The sequence below is a fragment of the Lissotriton vulgaris genome, unplaced genomic scaffold, assembly GCF_964263255.1.
Source record: "Lissotriton vulgaris unplaced genomic scaffold, aLisVul1.2 SCAFFOLD_1321, whole genome shotgun sequence".
Lineage (NCBI taxonomy): Eukaryota > Metazoa > Chordata > Amphibia > Caudata > Salamandridae > Lissotriton > Lissotriton vulgaris.
This window is the reverse complement of record NW_028244778.1, coordinates 141,576-167,990: the sequence shown is the minus strand read 5'-3', so window position 1 is coordinate 167,990 and position 26,415 is coordinate 141,576. Positions and strand designations below refer to the sequence as shown.

The 26,415-nt window shown below is 44.0% G+C and overlaps 1 protein-coding gene across 1 annotated transcript in view; it reads right to left on the bottom strand.

Moving 5' to 3' along the window:
• Positions 1–20,039, bottom strand: part of LOC147666743 (metalloreductase STEAP4-like) — a 262,209-nt gene extending 242,170 nt beyond the window's left edge. Inside the window, exon 1 of the mRNA XM_086948911.1 lies at positions 19,928–20,039. The gene's annotated coding sequence lies outside the window, so the exon portion shown is untranslated. The remainder of the gene's footprint in view (positions 1–19,927) is intronic.
• Between the last annotated feature and the right edge of the window lie 6,376 nt (positions 20,040–26,415).

Sequence of the window (26,415 nt, the reverse complement as noted above, 5' to 3'; positions counted from 1 at the left end):
CATGCCTCGACTATCCCCCCAGATGTTTGAGGCGTGACGATGGGGCCCTTGGCTCCTCCGAATTCCGAAAGTTCTGTCTCCGATCCCGTGCCCTGCTCCTCCGAGTCCGTGCCCTTCCCGGACTGGCTCCTTGCCGTGCCAGAGAGGTCCACCACCGCCTGTAGGGCTGCCTTCCTCTCTGTCTCCGTCTGTGACACCAATGGTTTCCCAGTTCTCCGCCGATTCTTGCAAATACGTTGTGACTTCTTGATCGGCTGTTTCTCTCTAGCCTCCTCCGCCCTGGCCCTAGCTCCGTCCGTACCAGCCTTGTACGTGTCCCACCAGGCCCAAGCGTCCGCCGAGGTGGTAAAGAAAAGCGACTTGTCGTCCACCACTACTCTCAGCTTCGCTGGAAAGAGAAGGGAGTATTTTATGCCCTCCCCATGGAGCTCACGCTTGAGCGACAGGAAATTGGCCCTGAGTCTTTGGGTCTCAAAAGTGTAGTCCGGGAACAGGGTTACTCTGTTATTGTCAACTTGAAAGGGTCCTGCTTCCCTCGCCCTCTGTAGTAGCCAGTCTCGATCCTTGTAGGCAGGCCCGGGGCCGGAGGTCGGGCTGGAACCCTGTGGGCCAGCTCCAGGGAAAAGAAAGGAGATAGTCCCTCTGGGGCTACTTCGGTGCATGGCCAATAATCGAGGTAGCCCACCATGTCATCGCCCTCAATGTGTTCCGGAAGGCCCACGAGGCGAACATTGTTGCGCCTACTCCTATTCTCCGCATCCTCGGCCCTCCTCTCCAACACCTTCAGCCTGTCCAAAGCATCCGCCATCTGTGCTTTCACCGCTGCGTGGTCCGGGGTCAATTCCTGAATAGATATCTCCATATTCTTAACTCTGTCTTTAAGCTTGTCAAGGTCCGCTTTCAGAAGGCCTAGGCCCGTCGCCACCTGGGCGATGTACTGCTGCAGGGCGTCTTTCGTGGTCGTGATGGCCTCTAGTATACGGTCTTGCATGCGCTGGAGAGCAGAGTGGTCTCGATCCGCTCCATCCATCGTTTACGATTCAGCCGCACCGTCCCCCTTCCCTGTTGGTTTCACCATCCTGGCTGCAGTAAGCACTGGCTTCCAGGACCCCTTTTGTTCTCCTCGCTGTCTCCGCACTGCAGGACCTCGCCACCGGATAGCTCCCCGGGCGATAGGATCAGGGATCTAAGACACCTGTAGGGTACTGAGCGCTGCTCTGACCGCACCCGTGGGGCCAGTTCCCGGAAGTCCTTTGCCACAACGGGGTCTCGAGGTGCCAGTCTACGCGCGGAGAGTCAGTATCGTCGTCACAAAGCCGCCGCCATTTTGTGGCCTCCTCAGAGAATTTGCTTGCATTCTTGTGTCCCCGTAACTCGCCACCAGGGCAAGGAAAGGCCACCTGTGCCTGCTGACAGGGTTAGGGGAGGCCCTCCGGTCCGGTAATCGCCGCTAGTATTGGATCAGCAGGAGAATCAGGCCTCAAACCACCTCCGCCGACTGCGACAATCGTCCAGGCCTCAGGACGCCATCTTAGATCGATGGCTATCACACCTGATGCATTTACTGGAGGTCGATTTTCAGGACGAGGAACAGCTCCAGGTCGTCCACTCTGAACGCCGCTGCCTCTGCGATGCCTTTAAATCACGGATTTTCCAAGTTTCACTGGAATTCGCGTGGATAATCAGGATGATATCTGGGATCGGGCGCGGAGCTGCGGGCTCACGCAGCCTACCTCCTTGGCATCCAAGCCACACCCCCTGGCCTCCTATTGTTTGTTAGGGCTAAGACTCATATTTGTTTTTTTTCAGGTTAAGAGTGTTAATTCTTATTGGTCCCCACAGTAAGGTTTTTATTGGTTAGCTTTTAGGGCTTGGCTTCCTATTGGTCCTTATGCCTAGCTTTCCCATTGCTCCAGGTCTCCTGATCAACAGGATTAATTAAACCAAGGGGTTTGGATGTCCAAGACAGACAAGTTAAGGGTGCTGCCTACTGGGTCTGTCAGGACTTGGAAAGGGCCAAATTCTCTGCATCTCCACCATGAGAACTTCAGATAAGCAACCACTTATTTATGAGCGCTTTATCTCTTTGTACTATTTCAATACTGCCTATCCAAAATGTATAAACCTCTTACACGTTCAGTGAGTAACCATTACTACTACTAAACCACCCCCATCAGCCAGGTATCCTCTTCTTCTAAAGAAGTTAAAAATAAAGGGAAGGTGTGAATGTATGAGTACTACGTTCCCTGATCTAACCTTCCCATAACAGCTCTTCATTCCCCACTAAAACAACCACACAACACGCAACAGGTAGAACATCATTACCTACCACATAAATGCCACACACAAGCCATCAAACCTTGTTTGCTCTACCCATACAACTTCCCTTCCACCTCCACCTCAAGCTGCAACCAGATTAACACAACAAAACCCCCTATTCCCCTGTTCCACCTCCCATACTCCACAATCCTGTTGAAAGAACCATGACATGAAGAGGAATGAAATACAACTAAAATGCTATTTTTTTTTTCATTTTTGACCTATTCGCAGAAAGCACATTAGACTTTACGTTCATTATAATAATATGGCCCAGACAAAACGTTGCACCCATATACCACAAAGCAATCTCACCACATATTTGCCTAATCATCAATAATCGTATTGGTATGATTGGAGGAGGCTAGCTGTCATCCATAAATAATCACTAAGATTTGCACAATTTGAAAACCACACCATGGATGGCTGTGAAAACATGATAACAAGCGATCAACACACTCCAACAATACCTTTTTCCTTTGTCTTAATAAAAAAGTCAACCAGCAATGCAAACTTTAAAGCTGTCTTACTAGATACAGATACCAGCACTCATCTGAACAATCCAAATCTACACATGGCTTGAAGAGAAGAATCTAAACACAATCTAGGCTTTCACAATCAAACTTGAAGTTTTCAACTTCCAACAATTTTTTCTGGCCCAACTCACTCCACTGGAATCACCATAGATGTCATATTTGCACCTCTACAGGAAGCCAAAGACATTGACAACTCCCCCATAAGCTGGATTAACCACAATATCATCATTTTCAATACACTGCCCAACTACAATAAGCATCAAACACAATCAACAACAAACACACGTACATCAATGGAAAAAAGCAAGACATCCTCAGGCTCAACTCCCATCTTGAAAGAACCCCAATAAACATGCAACAAAAAGACATTCACATCTTCTACGACTGAACGTCCGCTGCACTAGGCAAACAGATACCAATAAAAATCACATCCAAGATTAACCGAAAAAGGGACTGCAAATGGATAAATGACAACATCAAAAGAATGAAAACACAGCTCAACATATTACAATGGAACTCCAAAACATACTACAATGCAAGTGGAGAAAAGCAAGAGATGAAACAGACAAAAACGTATAACACAACTATAACTGACCCTACAGAAGAGTCATCAGAACCACAAAAATATACCACTAGTCCGCTTAACTGATGAGAGCTACCTTTCTAAAGAAATCCAGAACAATCTTGCAAAATCTCCATGGATTAGATCTTAAAAATTAAAAAAATAGAAAACTACATTAATAGGAATGAAGACAACTCCACATCAAAACATGATCTAACCACTTTAGAGAGGAAATAATCATTTCATAAATAAATACTTTCAATACCCTCTCAAAAAAGATGTCCTCAACATTATTATCACAAGCAGACCATCAGGATTACCTTCAGACCCAACACCTCGAACATCTTTCAAGTTATCCTTCACACAATCTGTGCAAGGGAGATAGCTAGATGCCTACTCAACAATTCCTTGTAACTAGGTACATTCCTACATAACAGAAAACCTCTTGCATTAGAACACTTTTCAAGAAGATAAACCTGGACTCATCTGATTCACCAATCTACCAGCCTATATCAAATGAAGCATTCTTAAGTAAAGTACTTGAAAGAACAATTGTCATGTTGTACAGAAAATAATGACTTTATGTTAGACCAACAGTTTGGCTTCAAACTAGGCAGAGGCTCAGAGTCGGCCATCACATTCATTTGGATCTAATACTCACAGTGGACAACAACGTAGTGGCTTCTGGATTAATCAGCTGCATTTGACACTGTTTATCACCACACTCCACAACAAAAAACCCATCTCTGAGTATGTGAAAATACTCTAAAATGAATTGCTCACTAGATCAGAGACAGATGGAGTATAGTTAACCTACCACCATTCACATGAGCTCCTCAAAACCAACACTATGGCATCCTCCAGGGGTCCATCCGTTTCCCTCTAGCATTCAACATCTACCTTAGCCCTTTAGAAAAAAATATTAAATCATTCAACCTTACCTGTTACAACTATGCAGACTTCATTCAAATCATTTAAAAAATTGACGTCTCAGAAGATCACTCCTACTGATGACTGCCTTTGTGTTAAAAACACATGGATGATGAAAACACATCTAAAGCTCAATACGGAAAAGACAGAGATCATGACCTTTGGGCAATAGCAAACATGGCACCCTACTGCCATATGGCAGAAGGAACTTGAGGCCCCTCCAACAACATCAAAAGAAGTCCGAAACTTGGGAGTAGCAACGGATTCAGACTTATCCTTGATACCACTTGTTAACATCGTCACAAATAGTGCCTTCTACATAATGATAACACTGTGTTGCATCTTCCCATTCCTTGGATACAACAGAAACTGCAAGACATCCTCCCATGCAGTTCAAAAGCTTTATTCGATCATTTAAAAAACAATCATAAAAGCACACAAGAAATTACATTAAAATTACGTAACAGCTATAAAATTTTAAAAAAGGGAATTCATTGCAATCACAAGGAAGGGAGAGGTAACAAGTCAGCAATGGCAGCTAAATTTACGGGAAACAGTACATTCACAGTTGGGTTATAAATTCCATGCTTTTCCTGGCGGACACGGATTTCAGGATAAAAGTCGCTGTAAAAAAACACACGTCCGGTACATCAAGTGCGAATAATAACCTCATGGCAGTTTTAACAATAGACATAGAATATTTTTTAAAAAGGGGTTTAAGGTAAGCAATACGGAGATACAAATACAAAGGGCAAATAAGAAAAAAGTGCACAGTGCTCTGCTTAGAAGTTCCGTCCCATGGACAGGGGATTGACGTATGCTTTTTTATCAGGGGGAAGGCCACCAGATTATGAACAATGCCTAATCTTAATCTTGTAAGGACATACTGGTGAGATTGCTTAGTGACGACTTTTAGATACTTCGAAAAGCCATAGCCTGCCAGGTTATTTGAATAGTAAAATTCATGTGTTACAAACTGGCGGCTCACTTCACTACGCAATTTTGCTTTAACCCCCAGATAAACATGTTTGAGCTCCTGTTTGGAAATATTAATGGCGCTAGCTGGATCCGCAAAAACATCCAAATCAAACATGACTCTATATGATGTTAAAACGTATTTGAGCCATGGGATCAGACTATATTTATCCAAACGGAGGCAGTCATTAATGATTCTCCTAGTGAAACCAGTTTCATCCTTGGCCCAGATAGATCTCCAGCCCATTAAAGGTCTCAATCCTATTAGATCAGTCAAAAATTCCAACCCAACTTCTTGATGAACCAGCTCATTAGAAGCTGAGGTTGGGAGGCAAAGAAGCCTCTTAAAAAAGTCCTTTTCCGCCACTTGCAGATCTCCATGATGACAGTGTCCCCAAACACCCGAACCATAGAGTGCCACCTGAGCACATCTATGCCGGTATACATTTAACATGTCATGTATACGACGACTTCCTATTTTAGAAGCAAATTTAAAAACCCCAGAAGCACCCTTACCCATCTTAGCCTTAATATTAAGTATCTCCGGTGCCCATGTGCCACTGCTACTGAAAGTAATCCCTAGGTAGCAGAATTTATCCACCACTTCTATTTTTTGATCCTTGAACCGGAATGATCTTAACTTCTTTACCTTCTTCCCACAAGCCATAATAAAAGTTTTCGAGTTATTGATTTTTAGTTTCCTCCCCTTTATAAAATCAAAAAAACTGTCCTTTAGTCTCTGCAGGCCAACAGGTGTTCTAGACAATAGAACTGTGTTGTCTGCATAGAGCTGTACGGGGATCGCTTGGCCCTCAACAAGCGGTGCATCAGCATTAACCAGTTTCAACTCGGAATCCATGGCATTAATAAAAAGGGAGAAAAGGAGTGGGGCAAGGACACAGCCTTGCCTAATACCTGATTTGACCTTAATATTATTAGTACATTCCCCCGCTTGGCCAAATCGAATCTGGGCCGACAACTTATTGTATAATCTGGCCAAAAAATAAATAATTGCAGCAGGGGCGCCCCGAATAGGCAGTGTGGACTACAATAAAGCATGATCCACCAGGTCAAATGAGCTAATAAGTTCAGCGAAACAGAGGAATAATGAGCCCTGCTTGGCTCGGGTGTATTTATCAATAATTAAATCTAAGTTAATACACTGCTCGATGGTACCAAGGCCCTTGCGGAACCCAAATTGGGAATCCGCAAGGATACCATTAACCTCTGCCCACTCTTCCAATCGCAGCAAGAGCACCCTGCTCATTATTTTCAGGGATGAATCTAGAAGGGAGATAGGGCGATAGTTCTTAGCCTCGCCTCTATTTCCCTTCTTATAGATTGGTATAATTATGGACTCATCCCATGTGGATGGAGTGCTTTCCTTGACTGTCGCATTAAAAACCTGGGTCAAAAGAGGGCCCCATAACAATAAATCTGCTTAATACAGGTCGACCGGCGCCCTGTCGGGTCCTGGGGCCTTCCCTCCCTTACTGTTCCGGATAGCGTTATCTACCTCTAGCATTGTAATATTGAGGGGTAAGCTTGACTATGATAATAGTCTATACCTTGGGGCACCTGCATTCATCATTTGTAAGCCACAGTACATCCAAAATGCTACTGCAAGACTTCTCCACGATCATCCAAAAGAGCACATGACTCCAGTCTTGCAACCATTTTACTTGTACCCTATAGCTAGAAGAACTTTATTCAAGGCACTCTACATTGTGCCAACAGCCTTACAAGGAAAATGACCACTAGAACTACAAGTTAAAGTTAAGCAATACAAACAAACAGGACACTGCAGTCCAGCCTGTCGCCACTTATCATCATACCACCTTATCATAAAACATCGATGGGAGGAACTGCTTTCTCAATACAAGACGCAAACCTCTGAAACTCACTACCAGTCAGCCTTAAAAGCATTCAGGAGCACATGCACTTCAAAAGGCATTTAAAAACCTTGGCTATTTTTAAGATAACAACATAATCTGACATCCCAGGGATAGCATCTGAAAAGCCGATCTCAACTTCAAGCCCAGTCTTCAGCTTTCAACACATTATTGTCTATGTGAAGGTATGTTAAGAAGGGCTGACCTATGATTCACTTAGGTATTATTTAGTTATGCCAAATTAGTTATGTCAGTTAGTTATGTTAATTCATATATATCAATTCTCACCCACACTAATACTAATGCTAAACACCCAGCCGTCGTCAGCAAACTGTAACTTACACATCTGACACTTACTTAAGACATATCTGCTATGGGGCTTGTCAATCACTAGTACTTTACCAGCCAAAAAAATAGTCACCACCAACTGAACAGACATGAAAAAACTTAAGAGATATGTCACACACTGCTGGGAAAGTAAAGGATGCAGGTCCCAAATAACTATAAACTTAATTGTTTATTATATTTCACATATTTCATATATCGGATCATAGTAACAATGCCCATCCCAGCAGATCCATGCTCTTCTTCTTTCCCTTCAACCATACCAGGTCAGTACCAAAGTACCAAAACTATAAGTACATTTCAGGTTGGACAATCCAGCGCAGTAGCTAGCTAAGTAGCTTATTATTGTATGAAATAATGTAAAGGGACCTGAAGACTTTTTCACAACTGTCAGTTTACTGAAAACCATAATATGCAAATCTGTCGCTCACACTTCACCTATCACACTGCTCTTCTTTTTATAACACGGTTACTCAGTGGTTGAAGTGGGGAAAAGAAAGTAAGGGAACTGTAGGCAGAGCATCAGGGGACGGGAACAATCTGAGTGGGTGGAGTCAAAGGTGTGGCTAGAAAGAGCAAAACATCCTAATTTTTAGTATGTTTGGCATTTCACTGACCAGTTACAGCTTATAAAGATTATTTAATGCAACTAATAGATACACGTTTATTTGAGGTTTAATATGAGTTATTGACATTAAAATACGTTTACAATGTGGGATACATTTTCAATCATAGAATGTCACAAATACACATATGAGTGGGATCATACGCCATTTGTGTCCAAGCCATGCAGTTTCTTTCATCAGCACTTCTCCCTTTTTCTAACCACTTCTGAACATAAAATTTGGCTTTAGATTCTACGACAGGAGGCCGCATGTTTTGGGGAGTACTGTTGATTACATCATTCTGTGCCTCTAGGTCAATGCAAAATTGTATTCCTACATTTTTTACATGCTTCACGCAACTTGTCATGAAGCCAGCATTAGATGCCTCCTAGTTTCCTGTTATTGTATCTAGACATAGACAACCCAAACCTGGTGGTTTTGCAGATGCTTTTAGCAGTATCAGAGGAATGAGACACAAATATTTTATTAGTAGTTTGTGTACTTTCTAGTCGAGTTAGTTAGCAATGAGAATTACAAAAACATCAATTCTGAAATTATGAGGCTCAAACATTGGTAGAGTTCAAGACATGCAAAGTGGCTTTGCGTGGCTTTTAAAATATGACTTGGAGCTTTGCGTTGTGCATGTACCACGTTGCATGGAGCAAGGATGGCACAAGGCCCTTGTAAATATGCTCCATAGTCTGGTGTGCATGCAAATCCTGCAATGCCAATCCCTGGTGAGTTGCATCAGTACTGCTAGAACAAAGCCAATGGAGGCACCAATGAGTGAGGAGGTCTGGCCTCAAGGGTCATGTGACCTCAGTGACACAGTCACTGCTGCTTTAGGGTGTGCTGCTTTTTAGGCCTGCCTGCAAGACTGGAAATGAACTTCGGTATGAATTGTGGAGGACAGACCTTCAAGGTGCTAAGATACCAGGGTTTCTAGGGTCTAGATGGGCCTTCTAAGGTCTAGTAGGGGAATGTGCTCCCTCAGGAGAGTGTTATTGTGGATTAGTCATGAAGGCTGAACCAGGTTCCCCAGTTCCAAATTCGGTAGCACTGGCCATAGTACCACATCCTATCCCCCCGAACACCCTTCTGCCCCACTGAGAGAAACTTGCACTGTCTTCAGCCACAACCCAATTCTGCCCTGTTATTAACACCAGGATGTGACTCAATTACGGAGCCTGCAGAATATACAAGGTACTTTGTAGTAATTAAAAAACGTCATCACTGCTAAAAAACCGGCCCCCACTAACCAAATCGACTCCCTATCCTTCCGGACACCCTGGGAAACGTCTGATGTCCGGTATGGCCAGTCCGGCCCAGTTACTGTAAAGCCTTTTCAATCCACTATTGTAGATAATCTATGCTTATTTTATATAAACGTCACGGATCACTGTTAGTGTAAGACACAGATTCTTTATGAATATCCTTTGAATTGGGTTCCTGTGTGAATGATACAGTTGAGCAGTTTTGTACCAAGCTTCCTGCACACAACATATCATCACAAGAAGGCCTCTGGGTAGACATCTGAGGTAAGCACATTAATGTTATTCCTAAGGACCTTCCTGTACATTTCCTGCCTATGCTTTACTATGCAAACATCTTTTTGGCAGAGAAGCCACAATACCATCCCAATTTCTACCAGTCATCTCTCATATACAAAGGGACCAACCGTTGACAAAACTAACCTGCAGTTTAGCTATTGATGCCGATTCTGGTTGGTGCTTGACATTTTTTTAGAAAAAACTGTGAAGTATCAGCAATGGTTAATTTATCTTTATGCATTAAATAATAAGAGGTTTCTAAATCTTTTGTTTATTTCACAAAAAATAACTATTTTTTAGACGTCCCTATAAAATATGGGTTTAATCATCAATGAATTAATGACAGCCACAAACTACAGATCCAGCTTTCCCATTATTTACTTAGAACTTTGGAACATTAAATACATTTTTGCCATCTGTATGGTGCGACTCAGGGCAATAGCTTGCTTAATCTCCACAACGGCCCCTCGCGGCGGGATGCCTGGCTTTCACCTTGCGGATACCCTGCCGGGGTTATCTCACAGGGGAATACCAGGACCGGTTCCCTAAGCAAGCGCTTAGAAACCGCTTGGTGATTTGCGCTATATAAATTCCTGTACATTTACGTTCTTGCACAGGGTGGGGGGGGTCCCAGCGCAGCAACGCCTCCCAAAAGTGGCTGAGTGAAATCTACAAGATTTCACTCAGTCTCTTTTGAGCCCATGCTGCATCAAAACCCTGCGCCTGCTTGAAGCAGGCATGAGGATTGACGCTGCATTGTACAGATAGGGCACCCCAGAGCATTGGTGTAGCCTACCTCCTTGGCATCCAAGCCACACCCCCTGGCCTCCTATTGTTTGTTAGGGCTAAGACTCATATTTGTTTTTTTTCAGGTTAAGAGTGTTAATTCTTATTGGTCCCCACAGTAAGGTTTTTATTGGTTAGCTTTTAGGGCTTGGCTTCCTATTGGTCCTTATGCCTAGCTTTCCCATTGCTCCAGGTCTCCTGATCAACAGGATTAATTAAACCAAGGGCTTTGGATGTCCAAGACAGACAAGTTAAGGGTGCTGCCTACTGGGTCTGTCAGGACTTGGAAAGGGCCAAATTCTCTGCATCTCCACCATGAGAACTTCAGATGAGCAACCACTTATTTATGAGCGCTTTATCTCTTTGTACTATTTCAATACTGCCTATCCAAAATGTATAAACCTCTTACACGTTCAGTGAGTAACCATTACTACTACTAAACCACCCCCATCAGCCAGGTATCCTCTTCTTCTAAAGAAGTTAAAAATAAAGGGAAGGTGTGAATGTATGAGTACTACGTTCCCTGATCTAACCTTCCCATAACAGCTCTTCATTCCCCACTAAAACAACCACACAACACGCAACAGGTAGAACATCATTACCTACCACATAAATGCCACACACAAGCCATCAAACCTTGTTTGCTCTACCCATACAACTTCCCTTCCACCTCCACCTCAAGCTGCAACCAGATTAACACAACAAAACCCCCTATTCCCCTGTTCCACCTCCCATACTCCACAATCCTGTTGAAAGAACCATGACATGAAGAGGAATGAAATACAACTAAAATGCTATTTTTTTTTTCATTTTTGACCTATTCGCAGAAAGCACATTAGACTTTACGCTCATTATAATAATATGGCCCAGACAAAACGTTGCACCCATATACCACAAAGCAATCTCACCACATATTTGCCTAATCATCAATAATCGTATTGGTATGATTGGAGGAGGCTAGCTGTCATCCATAAATAATCACTAAGATTTGCACAATTTGAAAACCACACCATGGATGGCTGTGAAAACATGATAACAAGCGATCAACACACTCCAACAATACCTTTTTCCTTTGTCTTAATAAAAAAGTCAACCAGCAATGCAAACTTTAAAGCTGTCTTACTAGATACAGATACCAGCACTCATCTGAACAATCCAAATCTACACATGGCTTGAAGAGAAGAATCTAAACACAATCTAGGCTTTCACAATCAAACTTGAAGTTTTCAACTTCCAACAATTTTTTCTGGCCCAACTCACTCCACTGGAATCACCATAGATGTCATATTTGCACCTCTACAGGAAGCCAAAGACATTGACAACTCCCCCATAAGCTGGATTAACCACAATATCATCATTTTCAATACACTGCCCAACTACAATAAGCATCAAACACAATCAACAACAAACACACGTACATCAATGGAAAAAAGCAAGACATCCTCAGGCTCAACTCCCATCTTGAAAGAACCCCAATAAACATGCAACAAAAAGACATTCACATCTTCTACAACTGAACGTCCGCTGCACTAGACAAACAGATACCAATAAAAATCACATCCAAGATTAACCGAAAAAGGGACTGCAAATGGATAAATGACAACATCAAAAGAATGAAAACACAGCTCAACATATTACAATGGAACTCCAAAACATACTACAATGCAAGTGGAGAAAAGCAAGAGATGAAACAGACAAAAACGTATAACACAACTATAACTGACCCTACAGAAGAGTCATCAGAACCACAAAAATATACCACTAGTCCGCTTAACTGATGAGAGCTACCTTTCTAAAGAAATCCAGAACAATCTTGCAAAATCTCCATGGATTAGATCTTAAAAATTAAAAAAATAGAAAACTACATTAATAGGAATGAAGACAACTCCACATCAAAACATGATCTAACCACTTTAGAAAGGAAATAATCATTTCATAAATAAATACTTTCAATACCCTCTCAAAAAAGATGTCCTCAACATTATTATCACAAGCAGACCATCAGGATTACCTTCAGACCCAACACCTCGAACATCTTTCAAGTTATCCTTCACACAATCTGTGCAAGGGAGATAGCTAGATGCCTACTCAACAATTCCTTGTAACTAGGTACATTCCTACATAACAGAAAACCTCTTGCATTAGAACACTTTTCAAGAAGATAAACCTGGACTCATCTGATTCACCAATCTACCAGCCTATATCAAATGAAGCATTCTTAAGTAAAGTACTTGAAAGAACAATTGTCATGTTGTACAGAAAATAATGACTTTATGTTAGACCAACAGTTTGGCTTCAAACTAGGCAGAGGCTCAGAGTCGGCCATCACATTCATTTGGATCTAATACTCACAGTGGACAACAACGTAGTGGCTTCTGGATTAATCAGCTGCATTTGACACTGTTTATCACCACACTCCACAACAAAAAACCCATCTCTGAGTATGTGAAAATACTCTAAAATGAATTGCTCACTAGATCAGAGACAGATGGAGTATAGTTAACCTACCACCATTCACATGAGCTCCTCAAAACCAACACTATGGCATCCTCCAGGGGTCCATCCGTTTCCCTCTAGCATTCAACATCTACCTTAGCCCTTTAGAAAAAAATATTAAATCATTCAACCTTACCTGTTACAACTATGCAGACTTCATTCAAATCATTTAAAAAATTGACGTCTCAGAAGATCACTCCTACTGATGACTGCCTTTGTGTTAAAAACACATGGATGATGAAAACACATCTAAAGCTCAATACGGAAAAGACAGAGATCATGACCTTTGGGCAATAGCAAACATGGCACCCTACTGCCATATGGCAGAAGGAACTTGAGGCCCCTCCAACAACATCAAAAGAAGTCCGAAACTTGGGAGTAGCAACGGATTCAGACTTATCCTTGATACCACTTGTTAACATCGTCACAAATAGTGCCTTCTACATAATGATAACACTGTGTTGCATCTTCCCATTCCTTGGATACAACAGAAACTGCAAGACATCCTCCCATGCAGTTCAAAAGCTTTATTCGATCATTTAAAAAACAATCATAAAAGCACACAAGAAATTACATTAAAATTACGTAACAGCTATAAAATTTAAAAAAAGGGAATTCATTGCAATCACAAGGAAGGGAGAGGTAACAAGTCAGCAATGGCAGCTAAATTTACGGGAAACAGTACATTCACAGTTGGGTTATAAATTCCATGCTTTTCCTGGCGGACACGGATTTCAGGATAAAAGTCGCTGTAAAAAAACACACGTCCGGTACATCAAGTGCGAATAATAACCTCATGGCAGTTTTAACAATAGACATAGAATATTTTTTAAAAAGGGGTTTAAGGTAAGCAATACGGAGATACAAATACAAAGGGCAAATAAGAAAAAAGTGCACAGTGCTCTGCTTAGAAGTTCCGTCCCATGGACAGGGGATTGACGTATGCTTTTTTATCAGGGGGAAGGCCACCAGATTATGAACAATGCCTAATCTTAATCTTGTAAGGACATACTGGTGAGATTGCTTAGTGACGACTTTTAGATACTTCGAAAAGCCATAGCCTGCCAGGTTATTTGAATAGTAAAATTCATGTGTTACAAACTGGCGGCTCACTTCACTACGCAATTTTGCTTTAACCCCCAGATAAACATGTTTGAGCTCCTGTTTGGAAATATTAATGGCGCTAGCTGGATCCGCAAAAACATCCAAATCAAACATGACTCTATATGATGTTAAAACGTATTTGAGCCATGGGATCAGACTATATTTATCCAAACGGAGGCAGTCATTAATGATTCTCCTAGTGAAACCAGTTTCATCCTTGGCCCAGATAGATCTCCAGCCCATTAAAGGTCTCAATCCTATTAGATCAGTCAAAAATTCCAACCCAACTTCTTGATGAACCAGCTCATTAGAAGCTGAGGTTGGGAGGCAAAGAAGCCTCTTAAAAAAGTCCTTTTCCGCCACTTGCAGATCTCCATGATGACAGTGTCCCCAAACACCCGAACCATAGAGTGCCACCTGAGCACATCTATGTCGGTATACATTTAACATGTCATGTATACGACGACTTCCTATTTTAGAAGCAAATTTAAAAACCCCAGAAGCACCCTTACCCATCTTAGCCTTAATATTAAGTATCTCCGGTGCCCATGTGCCACTGCTACTGAAAGTAATCCCTAGGTAGCAGAATTTATCCACCACTTCTATTTTTTGATCCTTGAACCGGAATGATCTTAACTTCTTTACCTTCTTCCCACAAGCCATAATAAAAGTTTTCGAGTTATTGATTTTTAGTTTCCTCCCCTTTATAAAATCAAAAAAACTGTCCTTTAGTCTCTGCAGGCCAACAGGTGTTCTAGACAATAGAACTGTGTTGTCTGCATAGAGCTGTACGGGTATCGCTTGGCCCTCAACAAGCGGTGCATCAGCATTAACCAGTTTCAACTCGGAATCCATGGCATTAATAAAAAGGGAGAAAAGGAGTGGGGCAAGGACACAGCCTTGCCTAATACCTGATTTGACCTTAATATTATTAGTACATTCCCCCGCTTGGCCAAATCGAATCTGGGCCGACAACTTATTGTATAATCTGGCCAAAAAATAAATAATTGCAGCAGGGGCGCCCCGAATAGGCAGTGTGGACTACAATAAAGCATGATCCACCAGGTCAAATGAGCTAATAAGTTCAGCGAAACAGAGGAATAATGAGCCCTGCTTGGCTCGGGTGTATTTATCAATAATTAAATCTAAGTTAATACACTGCTCGATGGTACCAAGGCCCTTGCGGAACCCAAATTGGGAATCCGCAAGGATACCATTAACCTCTGCCCACTCTTCCAATCGCAGCAAGAGCACCCTGCTCATTATTTTCAGGGATGAATCTAGAAGGGAGATAGGGCGATAGTTCTTAGCCTCGCCTCTATTTCCCTTCTTATAGATTGCTATAATTATGGACTCATCCCATGTGGATGGAGTGCTTTCCTTGACTGTCGCATTAAAAACCTGGGTCAAAAGAGGGCCCCATAACAATAAATCTGCTTTATACAGGTCGACCGGCGCCCTGTCGGGTCCTGGGGCCTTCCCTCCCTTACTGTTCCGGATAGCGTTATCTACCTCTAGCATTGTAATATTGAGGGGTAAGCTTGACTATGATAATAGTCTATACCTTGGGGCACCTGCATTCATCATTTGTAAGCCACAGTACATCCAAAATGCTACTGCAAGACTTCTCCACGATCATCCAAAAGAGCACATGACTCCAGTCTTGCAACCATTTTACTTGTACCCTATAGCTAGAAGAACTTTATTCAAGGCACTCTACATTGTGCCAACAGCCTTACAAGGAAAATGACCACTAGAACTACAAGTTAAAGTTAAGCAATACAAACAAACAGGACACTGCAGTCCAGCCTGTCGCCACTTATCATCATACCACCTTATCATAAAACATCGATGGGAGGAACTGCTTTCTCAATACAAGACGCAAACCTCTAAAACTCACTACCAGTCAGCCTTAAAAGCATTCAGGAGCACATGCACTTCAAAAGGCATTTAAAAACCTTGGCTATTTTTAAGATAACAACATAATCTGACATCCCAGGGATAGCATCTGAAAAGCCGATCTCAACTTCAAGCCCAGTCTTCAGCTTTCAACACATTATTGTCTATGTGAAGGTATGTTAAGAAGGGCTGACCTATGATTCACTTAGGTATTATTTAGTTATGCCAAATTAGTTATGTCAGTTAGTTATGTTAATTCATATATATCAATTCTCACCCACACTAATACTAATGCTAAACACCCAGCCGTCGTCAGCAAACTGTAACTTACACATCTGACACTTACTTAAGACATATCTGCTATGGGGCTTGTCAATCACTAGTACTTTACCAGCCAAAAAAATAGTCACCACCAACTGAACAGACATGAAAAAACTTAAGAGATATGTCACACACTGCTGGGAAAGTAAAGGATGCAGGTCCCAAATAACTATAAACTTAATTGTTTATTATATTTCACATATTTCATATATCGGATCATAGTAACAATGCCCATCCCAGCAGATCCATGCTCTTCTTCTTTCCCTTCAACCATACCAGGTCAGTACCAAAGTACCAAAACTATAAGTACATTTCAGGTTGGACAATCCAGCGCAGTAGCTAGCTAAGTAGCTTATTATTGTATGAAATAATGTAAAGGGACCTGAAGACTTTTTCACAACTGTCAGTTTACTGAAAACCATAATATGCAAATCTGTCGCTCACACTTCACCTATCACACTGCTCTTCTTTTTATAACACGGTTACTCAGTGGTTGAAGTGGGGAAAAGAAAGTAAGGGAACTGTAGGCAGAGCATCAGGGGACGGGAACAATCTGAGTGGGTGGAGTCAAAGGTGTGGCTAGAAAGAGCAAAACATCCTAATTTTTAGTATGTTTGGCATTTCACTGACCAGTTACAGCTTATAAAGATTATTTAATGCAACTAATAGATACACGTTTATTTGAGGTTTAATATGAGTTATTGACATTAAAATACGTTTACAATGTGGGATACATTTTCAATCATAGAATGTCACAAATACACATATGAGTGGGATCATACGCCATTTGTGTCCAAGCCATGCAGTTTCTTTCATCAGCACTTCTCCCTTTTTCTAACCACTTCTGAACATAAAATTTGGCTTTAGATTCTACGACAGGAGGCCGCATGTTTTGGGGAGTACTGTTGATTACATCATTCTGTGCCTCTAGGTCAATGCAAAATTGTATTCCTACATTTTTTACATGCTTCACGCAACTTGTCATGAAGCCAGCATTAGATGCCTCCTAGTTTCCTGTTATTGTATCTAGACATAGACAACCCAAACCTGGTGGTTTTGCAGATGCTTTTAGCAGTATCAGAGGAATGAGACACAAATATTTTATTAGTAGTTTGTGTACTTTCTAGTCGAGTTAGTTAGCAATGAGAATTACAAAAACATCAATTCTGAAATTATGAGGCTCAAACATTGGTAGAGTTCAAGACATGCAAAGTGGCTTTGCGTGGCTTTTAAAATATGACTTGGAGCTTTGCGTTGTGCATGTACCACGTTGCATGGAGCAAGGATGGCACAAGGCCCTTGTAAATATGCTCCATAGTCTGGTGTGCATGCAAATCCTGCAATGCCAATCCCTGGTGAGTTGCATCAGTACTGCTAGAACAAAGCCAATGGAGGCACCAATGAGTGAGGAGGTCTGGCCTCAAGGGTCATGTGACCTCAGTGACACAGTCACTGCTGCTTTAGGGTGTGCTGCTTTTTAGGCCTGCCTGCAAGACTGGAAATGAACTTCGGTATGAATTGTGGAGGACAGACCTTCAAGGTGCTAAGATACCAGGGTTTCTAGGGTCTAGATGGGCCTTCTAAGGTCTAGTAGGGGAATGTGCTCCCTCAGGAGAGTGTTATTGTGGACTAGTCATGAAGGCTGAACCAGGTTCCCCAGTTCCAAATTCGGTAGCACTGGCCATAGTACCACATCCTATCCCCCCGAACACCCTTCTGCCCCACTGAGAGAAACTTGCACTGTCTTCAGCCACAACCCAATTCTGCCCTGTTATTAACACCAGGATGTGACTCAATTACGGAGCCTGCAGAATATACAAGGTACTTTGTAGTAATTAAAAAACGTCATCACTGCTAAAAAACCGGCCCCCACTAACCAAATCGACTCCCTATCCTTCCGGACACCCTGGGAAACGTCTGATGTCCGGTATGGCCAGTCCGGCCCAGTTACTGTAAAGCCTTTTCAATCCACTATTGTAGATAATCTATGCTTATTTTATATAAACGTCACGGATCACTGTTAGTGTAAGACACAGATTCTTTATGAATATCCTTTGAATTGGGTTCCTGTGTGAATGATACAGTTGAGCAGTTTTGTACCAAGCTTCCTGCACACAACATATCATCACAAGAAGGCCTCTGGGTAGACATCTGAGGTAAGCACATTAATGTTATTCCTAAGGACCTTCCTGTACATTTCCTGCCTATGCTTTACTATGCAAACATCTTTTTGGCAGAGAAGCCACAATACCATCCCAATTTCTACCAGTCATCTCTCATATACAAAGGGACCAACCGTTGACAAAACTAACCTGCAGTTTAGCTATTGATGCCGATTCTGGTTGGTGCTTGACATTTTTTTAGAAAAAACTGTGAAGTATCAGCAATGGTTAATTTATCTTTATGCATTAAATAATAAGAGGTTTCTAAATCTTTTGTTTATTTCACAAAAAATAACTATTTTTTAGACGTCCCTATAAAATATGGGTTTAATCATCAATGAATTAATGACAGCCACAAACTACAGATCCAGCTTTCCCATTATTTACTTAGAACTTTGGAACATTAAACACATTTTTGCCATCTGTATGGTGCGACTCAGGGCAATAGCTTGCTTAATCTCCACAACGGCCCCTCGCGGCGGGATGCCTGGCTTTCACCTTGCGGATACCCTGCCGGGGTTATCTCACAGGGGAATACCAGGACCGGTTCCCTAAGCAAGCGCTTAGAAACCGCTTGGTGATTTGCGCTATATAAATTCCTGTACATTTACGTTCTTGCACAGGGTGGGGGGGGTCCCAGCGCAGCAACGCCTCCCAAAAGTGGCTGAGTGAAATCTACAAGATTTCACTCAGTCTCTTTTGAGCCCATGCTGCATCAAAACCCTGCGCCTGCTTGAAGCAGGCATGAGGATTGACGCTGCATTGTACAGATAGGGCACCCCAGAGCATTGGTGTAGCAGGGTCGCGCTTGCGTGGCAACTCCAGCAATTCGCCACCTTTATGGCACAGATGCGTCAAGCATCTGTGCCGTTTTTGCCCATAGTGCGCCACATTGTAAATGATTCAGAAAAGGGGGTGGTGATGAACAGAGTGTCTGAATTAAGCAGACCACTCTTACCCAGTCCAAAGATCAGGGCTTGATCCATCACCGTTTTTTAGCTCACTGCACCATCCCAGCTCAGAACCTGGCTACATGCAAATTAGTCTGTTCCTGTCCCAGTGCATGATGGGAACAGGGCAAACCAAACTACCAAGCCAATTCTTATACTGGGAAGGAAACAAGCTTCCGGGGACCGGTTTCTGGCATTTCAGCCGTCGTCGGCCCGGCTTGCTTGAATCCTGATGGCGGCGCATCCATGGTGGCGGAGCCGTGGCGCACAATAACTGCTGCATCCCTACTGATATGCAGGGATGTACCAGTTATTGTGAAGCTGCTCCTATGTTTATAAAATACCACATCCCTGAACACTAACAGAGCCAGCCTTACACATGAAATCTAATAACATAATACACATTAAATAAAATAACAAGAAAAAAATCAGAGCAAGACATTAAACGTTTGTAAAAATAAAAATGCACCAAGGTATTCTTTAATTTTCCCAACTTACGTGATGTTTATTTACGAGCGAGCATGGAGTTTAGAGGCAGTCCAGGATCCTCTTGCAGACCCCAGTGCGGAGAAAAGAGCAGAGCTGTTAAGGAGGGGCTGGGGATCTCTGGGCAGGCATGCAGAACAATATCCAGGAGAGGCTGGTGGGGCTGGGCCAGCTGGGGGTCTGCCTTCCTCCTATTTTCCAGTTCTGACTGGGTGGAGAGCAAATTTACAGCCAGCCAGCTGATTCCTCACTGAATCCCTTTTCTTCTTTTTCAGAAGGTTGTGTCCATCAGTCTGGGTGTGCCCGAAAATAAAGGGCATATTAGGTCAGGGTGGGGCCACCAAAGCTTCCTGATGTGACTATTGTTTTGGTCACAGTGCGGGCAGCCAGGCAGCGTTGGCAGTAAATGAGCTGTTAATCACTGCACCATTAGAGCCATCAGAGCTAGCAGTTTTCCCACTGACGGCACTTTCAGTGTTGTTTTTCAGGCCCCTGCCCCCAGATACATAGGGGAAGGGGAGGAGGTCGTGGACACTGCTGAGGCCTTCCTCGATATGCACCAAACAGGGGACACGGCTGAATGATTTTTTTCACAGACAGCTGCACATTCATAGTACAATACAACTATTTGAGTCTTGGCGTCACTTTCACATATAGTGATCTGGGGCAGTTCACAGTCCTTAGGGTCCATTCACTTTGTCGACTTCAGAATTCTTTATTGCACAAGATAACATCTTTGAGATTAAAGCGCCAAGCAGCCTGGCTGATACATTCTTGCCACAGAGTTTTGCTTCAGTCTTCTCAGCTTGAGGTGGTAACTCTATGATCTATTAACACATGAATGTGCTGTGTGATCTTGTGTAAACATGAAAGAAATTAACATTTTAAATGCTTTTTAAAAGAATTACATGTATTTGTTTGTTTTCAGTATCTGCTTTGCATTGGGATCCTTGTATGTTTGTGGTCTGCACACATTCTTGGAAGGGCTTCCAACAAGCATTTGCAATGCAATAGGTCTCGCATTTGCAAGACTTTGAGCTACTGGCATTGTAAATGTGTTTGTTTTGAAAATAGAGAAATAAAAAGGCATTGTCATTTACAATGCCAGTAGCTTAAAATTTCTTAAATGCGAGAACCTATTGCATTGCAAATGCTTGTTTTGTTACTGGGGACGATTTTGCAGCACTGCCGCAAAACCATTCCCCAGTTACAAAACCAGCCTCCCACCCCTCGAGCCTTTCTTCCCATGCCCGGTATGGCCAGTCTGACCTTGTTGCCGGACCTATTTGTTTTCACAGCCAGAACCTGTGTGGGGTCTGAAAGGGGTTCTGGTGTTGGGGGTCACAGAACTTGTGCTGCTTACATGCATTTTTTATTTAAAAAAGTCAACAGTATGGGGCAGATTTACAAGCCCCTTGTGCCTCTTTTATGCTGCCATTGCATCACTTTTGTGACGCAGTGCGGGGTATTTACAACGTGACGCATCTGGGAGATGCGTCACGTTGTAAAGCCCTGCGCCAGAAGTAGGCGTTCCTGTGCAGGGGGGGGGGGCATTCTGGCGCAGCAAAGCCTCCCAAAAGTGGCTGAGTGAAATCTACAAGATTTCCCCCAAGTCACTTTCAAGCCCATGCTGCATCAAAACCCTGCGCCTGCTTGAAGCAGGCGTGAGGATTGACGCTGCATAGGGGCCCCTAGAGCATTGGTGGAGCGGGGTCGCGCTTGTGTCGCAACTCCAGCAATTCGCCTCCTTTGCGGCACAGATGCGTCAAGCATCTGTGCCGTTTTTGCCCCATGGTGCGCCGCATTGTAAATGCGGCGCATCCATGGTGGCGGAGCTGTGGCGCACAATAACTGCTGCATCCCTGCTGATAGGCAGGGATGCACCAGTTATTGTGAATCTGCTCCTATGTTTATAAAAGACCACATCCCTGAACACTAACAGAGCAGCCGTACACATTAAATCTAATAACATAAGACACATTAAATAAAATAACAAGAAAAAAATCAGAGTAAGACATTAAACGTTTGTAAAAAAAAAATGCACCAAGGTATTCTTTCATTTTCCCAACTTACGTGATGTTTATTTACGAGCGAGCATGGAGTTCAGAGGCAGTCCAGGATCCTCTTGCAGACCCCAGTGCGGAGAAAAGAGCAGAGCTGTAAAGGAGGGGCTGGGGTTCTCTGGGCAGGCATGCAGAACAATATCCAGGAGAGGCTGGTGGGGCTGGGTCAGCTGGGGGCCTGCCTTCCTCCTATTTTCCAGTTCTGACTGGGTGGAGAGCAAATTTGCAGCCAGCCAGCTGATTCCTCACTGAATCCCTTTTCTTCTTTCTCAGGAGGTGGTGTCCGTCAGTCTGGGTGTGCCCGAAAATAAAGGGCATATTAGGTCAGGGTGGGGCCACCAAAGCTTTCTGATGTGACTATTGTTTTGGTCACAGTGCGGGCAGCCAGGTAGCGTTGGCAGTAAATGAGCTGTTAATCACTGCACCATTAGAGCCATCGGAGGTAGCAGTTTTCCCACTGATGGCACTTTCAGTGTTGTTTTTCAGGCCCCTGCCCCCAGATACATAGGGGAAGGGGAGGAGGTCGTGGGAACTGCTGAGGCCTTCCTCGATATGCACCAAACAGGGGACTCAGCTGAATGATTAAAGCAGCTATAATTTTAATATGGCCCATTCCTGGGCCGCTTTTGTAATAAAAAGAAGTAGGGGAACGGACTGTAACAAATTTAAAAAGTAGGGGCACGCCGTGCCCTTCCGATCCCGCCCACTTCAACCACTGCGGTTACTACACCTCATTGGTCATCACGCTCTTCCTGGAAATGTCGACCTCATGGGATCACAAAACAGCATTCTTCGAAACCAACACCCTACATGGCATAGCTTAGTGCCCATGTAGGCAAGCGCTTTATTGAAACACTTAGAGGTAGTAAGCACTGTATAAATGTTGCAATACAATGCGGACAATAAGGCTGCAGCATAGTAGTGCCAGGGAAGTTCCATGCAGAAGAGAAGACATGTTGAATGAAAAAAGCTCAATTTTGAGGGTTGAGCTAAATGAGGTACACAAGAATCTTAGATTGAGGAGCTTAAACTGGAGTTAGTTTTAACAATGAAAAGTCATACTAGTACCGATACCAGACACCTTGTTGCATGTAACCTGAATGATTGATACACCAAACATGTACAAAGTACTTTTAGCCATTGTTTTTGGAACGTAAGAAAAGAAAACATGACTTTAATTTAGCAGGAAAGCATAGCATGTATTAACTCGATCAGCACCGCAGTTGAGCTTTCAACTAAACTTTCCATTGAGGCAGGCGGCGAAATATATACCTATTCAAAGGTGAATATGGCAGACACATAACCATCAATAGAAGCTTTGTAGCAGCCATCACTGTCAACAAAAGGCAATACTATTCTACAAAAAGAACTAATCATGTGACTATGAAAGTCTGCACCTGGGGTAGGAAACATGTCTCCGCTATCTTGGAGTCCTTGGCCTGTCTAGTTCTGAAGCGTTAAGCTCTACTCCCACATGTCTGCGGGTCTGTGAAGCCTTACATCCTGGCAGGCCTGCACATCTGTTCTACTCTCATCAACATATTTTGTTAAACATGTGTTTCTTACACAGCAGGCCTGTGGCCTTCACTGCTATGGTGGTTGCTTGAATATATTTGTCTACTCTGAAAACATGCATCTGCTTTCTTCCCTCGAAATCTTAACCCCATTTGTGCTGCTGTTCATACTGCTCTTGTAGCAAGGCTGGGCCTATATTGGTCTTTACCTACATACATTTGTGTACATTTTCCTGCTGATGTATGCATTTATACAAAGCCGCTTCCTCCATTGTCTACTCTATCTCCATTACGTCTGCCATAATATTAATCACTTTGCCTTTGTTACTTAAGCCATAAGTCTGCATTTTTCCAAATAAATCACCTGGTTGCTGTTCATAGAGGAGCATCTTCTTGATTTTTGTCTCATGGAAGTAAATAGCCAAGGATGGGTCCTTCTTATGAATGTTGCTAATGTCTTATTACTTACCGGTAATCTTCATTACCCCGATTGGGGTCCTCCCCGTCCCAGTCCTAACAACGTGAGGCAGTCCTGCCTCCACCCAGCCAATCACAACGCTAGTATTTCTATACTACATAAGCCCCGCCCACCTACCGCCATGCCTGTTATCAACAAGACTCCGACACAAACACAGCGGGAGGGTGGGAGGGAAGAGGACTGGGACGGGGAGGACCCCAATCGGGGTAATGAAGATTACCGGTAAGTAATAAGACATTACCCCCTCATGGGTCCTCCCCGTCCCAGTCCTAACAACGTGAGGAACTCACAAGCAGAGAACCAATAAAGAAAACACGCAGGACACCAGGGATCCATGCAGAGTACAAAACTTTAATCAATAAAAGATTAATGAACAACAGCGTTCAAGCCGCCAACAGAAAAACTGTCAGCAGAGGCATGTAAAACATCAAGCCGATAATGTCGCACAAATGTGTGATGAGACTGCCAGGTGGCAGCCCTACAAATCTCCTGGATAGAGACCCCCGCCGCCTCAGCCCAGGAAGCAGACACAGAACGCGTCGACCGACCCTGTACGTGAGACGGAGGAGGCAAATCCAAAGACTTGTAAGATTGACAGACCGCCAAACGGACCCACCGACTGATCGTGGAAGTGGAAACCTTCTTCCCTTTAGCCACACCCCCACAGGAGACAAACAGGGCAGGAGAACTCCGGAACCCTAGGGAACGTTGGACGTAAATCTGGAGAGCCCTGCGAACATCCAAAGAAGGGGGAACAAGGGAATCCCCCTCAGCAGGCAAATCAGGAAGAATCACCTCCTGCTGCAAATGAAAACTCGAAGAAACCTTAGGCAGAAAAGCCGGATCAAGCCGCAAAATGACCCGATCCGGGAGGAACTGCACATAGGGAAACGAAACGAGCAAGGCACCCAACTCACCCAACCTGCGAGCGGAGGTAATGGCCAACAGGAAAGCCACCTTAGCGGACAGCCACAACAAATCTGCCTCCATCAAAGGCTCAAAAGGGGGCAACTGTAGACCACGCAAAACAGTAGGCAAATCCCAAGAAGGAATGAGAACAGGAGAAACCGGCCGGCGAAGCCGAAAGCTCCGAAGAAGCCGACTAACCAAAGGAGCAACACCCTCCAAGGAGGCCCCAGGACCCCGACAAGCACGAACCGCCGCCCACTGAGCAGACAACGTGGAAGGGGAAAGGCCTTTCAAAAAACCATCCCGGAGAAACTCCAACACAGAAGTAGGAACCCCCAGTACAGGATCCACCCCATGAGAAGAACACCAAGAAACAAAAGAACCCCAATGGCGGCCATAGCACTTAAGGGTCGAAGGGCGGCGAGACAACTGGATGTCACGAGCCACCACCGATGAACAACCCAAAGACTCCAAAGTCAACCGCTCAAGAGCCAAGCCGTCAGCTGCAAACGACGAAGACAAGGCAGAGACAGGAGTGGAAACTGAAGAGGAGATGGACACAAAGGAAGCCGGACAAACTGACCCTTCGCCAGCTTCAGCAGGAGAGGAAACCAAAGGCCAGAAAGGAGCAATCAAGAGGACCAAAACATTCTCCCTCCGAATCTTCTGCAGCACCCTCGGGAGGAGGGGAATGGGAGGGAATGCATACAGAAGGCCCGAAGGCCAGGGAATCGAAAGAGCATCCACCGCCCAAGCCTGAGGACACAGCACCTCCGAACAAAACCGGGGCAGGAGAGAGTTGTGAGGGGACGCAAAAAGATCGATCCAAGGAGTCCCGAACCGAAGGCAAAGGGACAGGAATAGAGGAAGAGAGAGATGGTACAGAACAGAAGATGGAAGGTCGCGGCTCAAAGCGTCCGCATGAAAATTCAACCGTCCCGGAATGTACACCGCCCTCAAGGCCAACAGATGAGATTCCGCCCAAGCACAAATCATGGAGGCCAACAAGTTCAGAGCCGCGCACCTGGTCCCCCCCTGACGGTTCAAGTAACAACGAGCCACCTGGTTGTCGGTACGAACCAAAAGATTCGCCCCCAGGAGAGGAACCTGAAAGAACTGCACCGCCTCCCAGACAGCCGCCAACTCCCGCCAGTTCGACGAACGGGTGCTGTCTCCCTGAGACCACTGACCCTTGGCTTCCAAGGACCCCAAAGTGGCCCCCCAACCCCAGAGACTGGCATCCGTCGTCAACAAAAGGGGAGGAGGAAGACAAAACCGCACCCCCTTCTCCAGGTTGGGCGTGCAAAGCCACCAGTCCAAGTCCTGAATCAGAGCAGGAGAGAGAGGAATCAGAGTCTCGTAATCCGCCCGGGAGGGGTCCCACCGAGCCAACAGATGAGTCACCAAGGGCTTGAGATGGAGGCGAGCCCAAGGAACCACAGCAGTGGTCGCAGCCATCAACCCCTGGACCCGCAACCAAACACGAGCCGGGGCAGAGGGACGACTCAACAGATCCCGCAGCAGAGCCTGCAAGGA